Source organism: Puma concolor, chromosome A1 (genome assembly GCF_028749965.1).
Source record: "Puma concolor isolate L17-30 chromosome A1, mPumCon1.1.hap2, whole genome shotgun sequence".
Classification (NCBI taxonomy): domain Eukaryota; kingdom Metazoa; phylum Chordata; class Mammalia; order Carnivora; family Felidae; genus Puma; species Puma concolor.
In genome coordinates this window covers 189188844-189200973 of record NC_141667.1, presented here as the reverse complement: position 1 = coordinate 189200973, position 12130 = coordinate 189188844, and the positions used below count along the sequence as shown (strand labels likewise).

The following is a 12130-nucleotide window of genomic DNA, read 5'->3' as shown; positions in this document are numbered from 1 at the left end:
GGCCTTCTGAACACTGGGCTTTAATTCATTTCATTTCTACTTATTTTTGGCATTTTACAACTGTGTGGGACATCAATCTCATTTCTTCCAACTTTGAAATACAAAGTCAGTACCTGTGGTTCCAATATATTACGCATAAAAACATTTTTACATTTCCTGGAAAGGAACATTTTGGAGAGTAAATGAAAAAGAACACATCAAAAATTCACTTCTTTTACTCAGCATTATCTTGTTTTCATTATTCCCTTAAGAATGGGTACTGGGTTCAGCTCAGAAAACACTTCTGAGCACCTAGTATAGGCTCATGGTATTATCCAGAGTGGGGGATACAAAGATCAATAAGACTGTCCCAGCTCCAATGGATATAAAATGTCTACCTTAAATTCCATCTGAACACCAAAGAAAATTCCATCTTTCAAGAAAACTGCTTCTTACAAGCCAATAAACGTAAGCCTTACATCCTAACCCCGTGAAAAATATTTCTTGCCACAGAAGTTCTTTTAAAAAGCCTCCTTTTAATCATCTTTTTGATGACTTAAATATTGATCCATCTTGAAGAATTCACGGATTGTCTGGAGGGAAGTATTTGAGAAGGTAACTACTTCTTCTTCTTCTTCTTCTTCTTCTTCTTCTTCTTCTTCTTCTTCTTCTTCTTCTTCAGTTTACTTACTTATTTTGAGTGAGCGACAGAGAGTGCATCTGCATGCGAGCAAGTTGGGGAAGGCCAGAGAGAGAGGGAGAGAGAATCCCAAGCAGGCTCCAGGCTGTTAGCACAGACTCCTATGTGGGGGCTTGAATCCACGAACTGTGAGATCATAACCTGAGCCAAAATCGAGTCAGACACTTAACCAACTGAGCCACCCAGGTGCCCCAACAAGGTAACTTCTAAAAATTGTTTCTACCTATGGGTTTATCTTTTTCTTCCATTTCCCCCTAATTATAAAAGTATTACAAGTAAGAAAATGTACTAGGCATTTAAAAAAAAAAAAAAACATAAAGGAGAGGAAATCCACAGCAACTACCTTTTAGAGTCAACCACTACATGTTGTATGCCTCTCACTCAATGCTCAACACCTTCTCCTACATACAGCCCAATTCATGCTGTAGTTCACTCCGACACAATCCCTGCTCTGGCTGGTCACTAAGAGTAAAAAGTGGGGCAAAGGTAACTATAGATTCATAAAATCTCAGAGTTAGAAAGGGCCTTAAAAGACACGGTACTGAATATTGATCTACTCATTGCAACTAACTGAACTCCCGGAAAGAGCACACTCCGTTCTAAAAAACAAAGCAAAAACCACAGGTATAACAAAAACAAAACCAAATACAATAATAAGCCTCCCTATTTTAAAGACAAAGTTTACTACTATGAATATCTGGTTAAATGAATGCTAGTAGTTTTTCTTTCTTTGTTAGAGACAAATGTTTGGTTTGTAAATGCTATAGTTGAAAGAGCTGTAGTTTCTGTGAGAGAATTTTAAAGAGTGAACAAAGATCTTAAGGACATCAGCAAAAATGGTAGTGAGTTCTTGACTGTAACCACTGTGGCATAATCAAATAACCCACATATTTTTAAATGGAAAAATTGTGTATCATGTTTTTTTAATGCGAACGGCAAAAGTGACAGCCTTAAAATTAGCTTATCAAAAATTTTTTTCTTAAGTGCAATTTTTACAATAAAGGTAAACTCAAATGAAAAAAATCAAACGATTTAAAATCGAATAATGTTACTAGATAGTAAGTCAGCTACTACCAAAGGATGTCCTTGGGAACTCAGAGGCTTACATAAGGAAAGACAAGTGACAAATAAGAAATGTTTCCCAAAATATTTATAGTTTCTTATTCTAGGTTTCAGCCTGGAATTTCAAATATAATGTCACTTTAAGATGCTACATTTGCCCCTATGTTTATTTTTAAATTATGTTTTGAAAAGAAGCAAGTTAATAAATGGTTCTGAGTTGAAGTCAAAAGGACAGCCCTAACCATGTATTGTGTTACTTCAGAGAGAAAGCTGAAGTGCCATGAGAACTAACAACAAAGGCCAGCAATGGAGCACATATGACAGGGACAAGCAAGCAGAAGTCACTGATGGAGCTGGCGGTTTTCTAAAAGGTCACTGCCCTCAATTCCCCAAAGTTCCATTTCAATACTTTACAAGTCTATAATACTCTGAGTGATCAGACCTTTTTACCATGCTAATAAGAGGCTTGTACTGGTGGGCAAACTAACAGAAATGTACAGTGAAAGCCATGGAACTGATCAATTAATTAATCAATCAATGTAATCTGTTTTTGTCTCTCTCTCTCTCTCCAATTAAAGTATAAGCTCCAGGAAAGCAGGGAGTTTGGCCATCTTATGTTTACTGCTAGCCCCCTAGAACAACTCCTGGTATACGGTAGTCCTCATTAAATACTTCTTGAATAAATGTTATTTTCTTACTTTAAGATGCATCAATGCCTGACACAGCAAGACAGAGCCAACACCGCAGGACAGGATGGGCCAAAGGTCCATGGGCCTCTATTACATGTAAGTATTATGAGTTGTTATATTACTAAATTGAATGTTTCATACTTTGGACTGTTTTTCTTTCTTTTTTTTTTTTCACTGACACCAAAGAAAGCAACAGAGGACAACATATACACAGTACAGTTTTGTGGGTTTTTTGTTTTGTTTTTTACTACAGGTTTGCCATCTTATACTGCTTCCAAAAACAAAAACAAAAAAAACAAAAAAAAAAACTTGCACTTCAACCTTAGCAAAAGAATGGAAACATATAAGACTTTGACATAGTTATTAGGAATTTTTAGCTTACAAAGGTATCTATATTAAATTTGGCAAAGAGAAATTAATCAAGTCATATAGAAATAACAATTAGGACTGCATATCTGATGCGATACTTCCATAAAAGAAGACAATGAAGATAATGGCTTATTTAACTTTGGGTTTTAATACTCTGATTCACACTAATTCCAGATATTTCCAGAGTACATAACATTAAATGAATCAATGCCAAGGCAAGCCGGAGGGAATTCTAACATCATTTACCATACTTCCTTTTCCTGAGCAAATTTCAAAATGGAGTATTTTTATAAACATTCCATTAGAGACCAAAAGGCTTTGATTTTCAAAGTAGCAGTGATGGCCAAAGGCTTCATTATGTCAGAGAAAACCTCGTAAAGCAGTGTGGGAGCTGCAACTGATATACCAGAAGTATGTTCTGCTAGAATCTAGGAGAAGCTTAAAGGATTTTTCAGCTTGCAATGCTAACTGATATATACATTCTGGATTAGGGCTCCTTGTCCAAAAAGCTACAGAGGTACAAGATTGTTCCTGTCCCTATTAGCAGTAAGAGAGATGAAAGTCCTATTGGTTTGACCTCTGAGGTATTATAGAGTAGAGCGTCTTTAACAATGAAAAGTTCCTCAGTCCGCATTTTCTCATAGCCCATCACACAGGAGTAGTAAGATGTGCTCAAAGTACCAAAAGACCTAACCTCTAGTGCTATGCTGCCATTAACTATTTGTGAAAACTTGAGCAATTAACTTTGCATCTCTAGTTCTCAATGGCATCTCCACAAAAAGGATAAACGCATCAAGCCCAGTGGGTTGCTGAGACCACTAAACTTCAGAAACATCTTCAGGACACAGGGCGACACCAGGGAGGTGAATCTACCTGCCTCCCATGTATCTTTGATTTCACATCTTTCCCTTACTTGCTCGCTGAGGTAGTAACTGTAAAAGAAAGTGAAAGCAATCTTTGGATCTGGATCAGCTTTTATAATCTGGCCTACGTGACAGTTTTCCAGCATAGATATCCTTGCTGTACATGGTTCTTATATGCGTAAATTTCAGTTGCCACAGTTCAGTTAAGTAACCCCAGTCACTTAACAATGTGGTTCACACTTACCACATTATATTAGCTGTGACTAACTGCATGAAACTGCATAAAATAAAAATCTCACTACTCGCTTTTCAGTTCACAAAACACTACATAAATAACAGATGTGCATCAGTGACCAATCAGGTCACTTCTTTCAAAGTCTGAAAGTGATTGGTCAGTCTGCATCTGTTATTCAGTTCACAGACAGACAGTAAAACATGTAGTGCTGCCACATACATTTTACAAGGATGAATAATCAAAAGACAGAACTGGCCAACAAAAACGGTGGACCAAAGAAATGTAAAGTGATCAATGCTAGAAGTAAAACTGGATCCATTTGTAAATGTAGTTACTGAAGATCTGACCACAGAAATGTTGAAACTGTCACTATTTGAGAGACCCTAGCAATGCCAGAGGAACTTGGGAGCGGCAAACTTATCGACATAAATAAGAAAAGTAGTTGTGATGAAAAGAATAAAGATGTCTAGAGGAAGTGACAGGCTGGTAAAAAACTTCACATTAAGGCAATATGGAGATATTTCACGACATTGAAAGCATTAAGGATAAAATGTTGGGAGCTGATGCAAACTTAGGAGTATGGCAATTCGTCAAGGCATCAGAAAAGATACTGGCTTCATATCGTAAGTTATGATACAAAGACAAGCACTATTCAGATTATTCTCCACAGGTTTTTTTTACAAAGAGATACCTTAATTTGCAATGTTTCTAATGTCTTAAATTGTACTGTGTAAATATTAACACACTAATTAGTTTTACTATTTATCTCCATATACATTTATAACTGATAACAAGAGATTTAATGTTTTGACAAAAATTATCAAAGTTTATAAAGCAACTTGGTTTACTCATTGATGATTAAGATTGCTTTTCATGGTTTTAACCTGAATAGCCTTTTTGTGGTCATACACAACTGTGCAAAGTGAGGATCACCTATACTAAAGGAACAGTTGATAGGTAAGAAAACCAAGTAAACTTATGAGTCTTGAAATTTTTTTTTTTGATTTATTTATTTTTGATAGAGAGAGACAGAGCACAAGTGAGGGAGGGGCAGAGACAGAAGGAGACACAGAATCTGAAGCAGGCTCCAGGCTCCGAGCTGTCAGCACAGAGCCTGATGTGGGGCTCGAACTCACAAACTGTGAGATCATGACCTGAGCTGAAGTCGAACACTCAACCGACTGAGCCACCCAGGCGCCCCAGTCTCGAAATTTTTTTTAAATAACTACCACTTACTTACCCTAAAAAAGAATAACCCATTCACAGGGGGAATTTTATTGTAGAGTTGCCTGCCTATATAACTGCCAATTGCATATCTTCTCATTTTGAGTTTTAGATATTAGAAAAATATCTTATTTTAAACAGAGGAGAGGTAGGGCTTGGAAGGGAAGAACATCCCATTATTTCTTTCCCATTCCTAAGTATTTTCTTCTAAAGCAAAATTCACCAGTGAGAGATTCCTTAAATTTGCAAACTCCTGTCTTTGATTACACATAACTTAAGTGAGTAGCTTGTAACATGAGCTCTTCAGGAACATGAGTTTTGACAGGAGTGGGAAGAACAGGGAGAGGCCCAAGTACTGTGTTCTGCCTTGTGCTTATGTGTGCAGGGTGGGTAAAGGGGCATATTTCAAGGAAAGAGGGCAGAGAGGACCAGGACTGTAAGAAGCTCAAAACTGTATATGGTGGTAGGGGCCTTTCTCTCACCTGCTTCCAAAGGGTCATCTCTGTGTTCACCCATATCTATCTAACTCTTGTGTATGTGTCAGGAGGACGGTGGGGAGCATTCTGTCTTTAAACTACTAGGGATGGTGGGGGGCGCCTGGGTGGCTCAGTTGGTTAAATGTCCGACTTCAGCTCAGGTCATGATCTGGCAGTTTGTGAGTTCAAGCCCCGTGTCAGGCTCTGTACTGACAGCAAGCTCAGAGCCTGGAGGCTGCTCTGGATTCTGTCTCCCTTTCTCTCTGCCCCTCCCATGCTCACACTCTGTCTCTGTCTCTCTCAATAATAAATAAACATTAAAAAAAAAAATTTAAACTACTAGGGAAGGGGCGCCTGGGTGGCTCAGTTGGTTGTGTCTGACTTCAGCTCAGATCATGATTTCATGGTTTGTGGTTCGAGCCCTGTGCCGGGCTCTGTGCTAACAGCTCAGAGCCTGGAGCCTGCTTTGGATTCTGTGTCTCCCTCTCTCTCTGTCCCTCCCCCACTCGTACTCTGTCTCTGTCTCTCAAAAATAAATAAACATTAAAAAAAATTTTTTTAAATACAATAAACTACTAGGGAAGCTCTGGGAAGTGGCCTATGCATTTTTATCTGCTGCTGAGCTGTGTGACTTGCCAGTATTTCTTCAAGAGTTTTCTTTTTAAAGTTAAATACTCCGTTATGAAAATGCTATATTCTTAGAGAATTTATTCATCATAAAAGTATGGTCTATGGCCAATCCTAGACACACAAGTTGGTCCCACAAAAAATACATTAAAAATATGAGGCAGACTGAGAGAACAGGAAGTCTTCCCTCCAGAAGACTCAAGACAACATTTCTGTTTTCTGGACCATCATCAAAGAAAGAAAGAAAGAAACAGCCCATCATCAAATAAATAAATAAATGAAGTGAACTTTTATGATGGAATTTACCAAGAGTAAATGTAATTATAGTAATTCTTTAACAGTAGCCTGATGACTACTGACAATGATGGCGACAAAAATAACAGCAGCAGCCACTATTTATTAAATGTTTACTTGCATCAAGCACATTGCTATATGCTTGTTATAGAAGATCTTTTTTTTTAATGTTTATTTATTTATTTTGAGAAAAAAAGAGAGGTAGAGAGAACATGAAGTAGAGGGGCAGAGAGAAAGAGAAAGAGAAAGAGAAAGAGAAAGAGAGAGAGAGAGAGAGAGAGAGAGAGAGAGAGAGAGAGAGAATCCCAAGCAGGTTCTCTGCTCTCGGTGCAGAGCCTGATGTGGGGCTCGATCTCATGAATTGTGAGATCATGACCTGAGTCAAAATCAAGAGTCTGGCACTTAACCAACTGAGCCACCCAGAAGCCCCTATCTTTTTAATTGAATTGTTATGTCAACCTTGTGAAAAATGATGTTATTTTGATTTTAAAGATAAGAAATGAGAAGCTTAAAAAGACTGTCTCTTGTTCAAGGATAGGATTTGAATTCAAGTCTGAGTCCAAATACCATGTCTGAAATCACATGAAGTGCTTGAACATGAGATTCCTTCTTAAGTAATATAAGCACCTGTTTATGTTATAAAGTAATGTAAAACACAAGCTAGGTTTGCTGAGCACACAGTTTGTACGTACAGTTAAGAACATTGCTGTAATATTTATTAATACATGCATTTTCTAATAAAACATGGTGAGGAAATACAGAAAGATATAGGAAGTCATGCAGATATGTATGCACAAAATTTATAAATATTTATCAAACACCGACTATGTTCTAGATACAAGCTCAAGAATATTTTGTAACTTCCAAAGATCATTCGTTAAAGTGGCCTTTCAGGAAACTATAGCACAGACATCACCCTGGCAAATGCCAACCCAAAGACAGTGGCTATTTTTTTTTTTAAGTTTATTTATTTATTTTGAGAGACAAAAAGAGAGACGGAGACAAAGAACCCCAAACAGGCTCTGCGCTGTCAGCGCAGAGCCCAATGCAGGGCTCAATTTCACGAACCTTGAGATCATGATCTGAGGCGAAACCAAGAGTCGGACACTTAACCGACTGAGCTACTCAGGTTCCCAAAAGAGGGTGGCTATTTTAACCTGAGATAATGAAGACTAAGTCTGAACCAGAACCACAAATTTGAAAGCTCCATCTTTAAGTGTGCTAACTACAGAAAGTATACATGATCATCTTTCTACCTCATGCATAATCAGCAGGCATCTTCAACTGTAAGGAAACAATGCTACTTATGTGAAATGAGCAAAATTTTAAATGCAAAATTTTAGGGCCCAAACATCACATAGGTACTGGTCTCAGGGTCTAATATCGCGGCATTAAAAAAAAAAAAAAAAGTACAAACTATATTATGCTGCATCTTAGTTTTAGCACAGAATAGAAAGTGCTTCAACATTTGCAAGAATAAAGAAGTCACAATTTCCCCCTTAAAGAGGTGACATGGAAAGTGGAACCAGATAAAGAAATAAAGCCTGTGCAGCCATCCTTCTTCCCTTTACCTCCCAAAAGTACTGTTTAAAGATGAAGGCACAGTCTGCTTTGTAAGCTTTCAAACAGAGAGCAGAGTTTTGAAATAACAGCTCATATTATTAACACAATTTTAAAGGAAGTTTCGTGTGTGCATGTTTATTAAACTAACCATGCATTTGTAGTTAAAAATCGTGATGCTGAAAATTCTTGCTGAGATACCTAGAAATTCTTAACACAAACAATCCTAGTGTTGGGCTGCATACGTAAATTGAAGAGGAACAGAGTCCCTTTTGTAGTCTTTAGAAAGGGCTGACCCATATATATTTAACTGCCTGTGTTGGATAAAACTACTCTTTTTACTGTGGAGTAAATTCCATTTTATTTAGCAAATATATTTCATTTCAATTCCACACAGAAATGCCCCAATTTTCTGCCCCAAAGGAAAAGATCAGCCTTGAAGTTTACGGGACATCAATGGGGATCCCAATCTTTTGTGGAAGGAAACAACCTATGACATGCTATTTCCTAGCTTGTTACAGTTCTAAAAGGAATAAAGGACTTGTATCTTTTCTTAAAATATAATAACCTTAACAACAGCAAAATTTCAATAGTATAAGAGAACAACTATTGTTACATGAAAAAAGCATAATTAAAAATCTCTGGACTAGTAACTACCTATACATTTTTCACTACAGTTAAATAGTTAAATCATTCTCTCACCAGGAGGAACAATCTAAAACAAAACAACACAAAAAACTGTGATCCAGCCGCCTTGTAATTATTATTCATTCTGACGACAGATACTGAGGACTAAAGTATGCTGAAGGGCCATGAGAAAGGAAAACAAAAGGAGCAGAAGACGTTCTCCTTGTTCTCAAGCATTTCACAATCTTCCTGACAACCGTACTGCTTAGTCATTAGCATGCATTGCAGGCTCCTAAAATATCTTATCAATACAATAAAGACAAGTTGACAGAAAACTGCAGTAACTGTCCATCCCCAATTAGCTGAGTACCCAGAGAAGGGCCCCTCAGGCGGCTGAGGGGCCTGAGCACACCTGGCTGTCACAGTCTGGCCCCAGGGTATCATCAGGCTCCCATGACAGTCTACAAGCTCCCCTTCCGGGAAAACCAAAGGGCATAGCAGAATCAGTCATCAGATCAGGCTAGGGTCAAATACCAGGAATCATGGTGTTTGTCAGAGCAGAATCATGAGAAGCAAAAAAGGCCAGAATAGGTCAAGAAGGGACAATAGCCAAGGCCAATAAGACCAGAGGTGTTGCTGAGGAAGCCGAAAGGCAGGAGAAATCTGAGTGGTACTGGCATGTCTGGAGACAGTTTAGGAAGAGCAGAACTGTGAACCAAAAAGGAGCCTCAGCTCAGAGTCAGCATGGAGACAGGTTGGATATGCTCAGTTCAAGTACAGAGACTCAAACAAATCTTGTCCAGGAGCCCAGCAACATGGCCTCCTCCTTTCCCCTTTCTTACTCCCAATCTCTAGTACAACTTTGGAGAACTTCAGGAAATCCTTCCACTCTCCTCATTTGGAGAAGATGCCAAGAATCTTGGATTTCCTATCCTTATAAACTCTTTGTACTTTAAGCTTCAAGAAAGCTCAAAATCTTAATTCCCTGGTTAGTTCCCTCCAAGATGCAGATGGAATATTACAGTATAAGGACTCCTTCCATCTGCCAGGCTCCACAGGACACACACACACACACACACACACACACACACACACAGACACACACACACACAGACACATCTTCACATACATGTATTTTACACAGATATATATATGCGTGCATTTTTAAAAATATGTTTTAGCTTTAAGAAGCTAGGCGGTAGAGGGGCGCCTGGGTGACTCAGTCGGTTGAGTGTCCGACTTTGGCCCAGGTCATGATCCCACACTTCGTGGGCTCTACCCCTACGTCGGGCTCTGTGCCTACAGCTCAGAGCCTGGAGTCTGCTTCAGATTCTGTGTCTCCCTCTTTCTCTGTCCCTCTCCCACTCTGTCTCCCCAAAATAAATAAACATTAAAAAAAAAAAAAAAAAAGAAGCTAGGTGGTAGATTAACAGCATTCCAGTCATGGAACTGCTCAGTATACCATGTGATCCCTAATAATATAAGAAGAATGGAAATAAGAGGAAAGTATTTCCCCTATGTTAGGAAATCATGGAGGGCTTCAGAGACAGAGTGACAACTGGGGAGGAATTAACCAGGCAGAATGAAAAAGGAGAGACTAAAGGGGAGGACCAGTGAAGGTAAAGGAAAAGGCATGAGCAAAGCTGCAAGGCTATGTCACACCATGGTGAATCTGGGCCCCGTGAGTAATTCAGCATGGACAAAGGCTGGAGAGGACAGAAAAAGGCCAAAGCTCAAGTCATATTGTAAAGAGCCTCACATACTTACTAAGAAATTTGAGGACAATGGGGAATCATCAAAGGTTATTACGCAAGGGAGTGAGGTGATCAAATTTATATTCTCGAATTCTGGCAACAAAAAGGCAGATGATTGAGAGTTGAGAGTGGAAAGAAGAGCAATCAGTTGGAATGTTGTTTAAAATAGGCTAAGCAAGAAATCAGGTGGATCTAAACTAGCAGGATGAGGAGATGGATTACATAGACATTTAAGAGGTAGGCTAGAAAGAATATACTGAACAATTAGGCGTAGGATGAGCAGACAGGGTAGAGAAACATAGAGGGCTGAAGTTTTTATCTTAGGCTACCAGATAAGTAGTAAAGCCGTTAAGGAGGATAGGAAGAAAGTAAGAGGATAAACAATCTTTTGAGTGAATGGATAATGGATACAATTATCTAGACACATACCTCTATCAGTTCTTGGTGCTACATATTGTTTCAAGGCCATAAAATTATTTCTGTTAATCCTCCCAAGAACACATCACCCACATTTTACATAAAGAAAATGATGGCTCCAAGGGATTAAGTAATTTATTGAACGTTATTTATCTATTCATTTAATTATTCAACAAATATTTATCAGGCACCTTTTAGGTGCTGGCGTTTGCAAGTGAAGGAAATAGGCAGCAGAGCTTAGAGTTTAGAATGGAGGAGACAGACAACAAACAGACCAAGCAAGTAAACAAACAAGATAAATTCAGACTGATAAGGGCTAGGAAGACAACAATTCTATAACCTTGGTTCAGCATTAGCTGTGGGCTCTGTTACAAGGGCATTTCAAGTTTTAATTCATTTAACCCTTACTACAACCTATAAGATCAGTACTACTATTGGCCTCATTTCACAGAAGACAAAAAACGGAACTACAAAAAGGTTAATTATCTTCCCCCAAATCACAAAGCTAGTAAGTAGACAAAACCAGAGTTCAATCCTAGGGAGTCTGGTTCTGGAGCCTGTGCTCATAATCACATGCTATCCTGCTTCACCATGCCATGACTGTATTACTATGGTATCCCAATAAGACAGGGTAAGGAAGTAGAAGGTACGAAAGCAGAATACTTCTTTAGAATGAATGATCAGGAAAGGCCTCTCTGAATCTGATGATGGAATGAGTCAGCCATATAAAGATGTGAAAACAGAACATTCTAAGCAGAGAGAAAAAGTCCAGCATGTTTCAGAAACACAAAAAGGCCAAAATGGCTGGAGCAGGATGAGCTGGGGGAATGGGAATGAGAATGAGAAGCGGAACAGGCAAACATTGACTAGTTTGTGAAGAAACGGATTGTATTTCAGGAAAAAACTGGACAGTTTTAGGTAGGAGACTTATATAATTTGATTTATATTTTATAAAAAGACAATTTCAAGTATGGTGAAAATGAATTGGGTAGGGAAAGGAGGGGCAGAGTGGAAACAGGGAAATCTGAAGCCACGTAATCTGTCTCCAGAACTAAGCCTTTATTTAAACACTATGCTTTCTGGTGAATTTAAGGTATAGGATCTTGGGTGAAGGTACAAAATAGACAGATGGGAATACGAATGTACAGCTAAGGAAAAAAGTTGAGGCCAAACAAAGATTAGATTTTATTTTATTTAAAAAAAAAATTTTTTTTTCAACGTTTATTTATTTTTGGGACAGAGAGAGACAAAGCA

The 12130-nt window shown here is 38.3% G+C and overlaps 1 protein-coding gene across 1 annotated transcript in view; it reads right to left on the bottom strand.

Moving 5' to 3' along the window:
* The window catches only part of OBI1 (ORC ubiquitin ligase 1), a 41903-nt gene that overhangs the window by 3353 nt on the left and 26420 nt on the right, over nucleotides 1–12130 (bottom strand). The gene's annotated exons all lie outside the window — the stretch shown is intronic.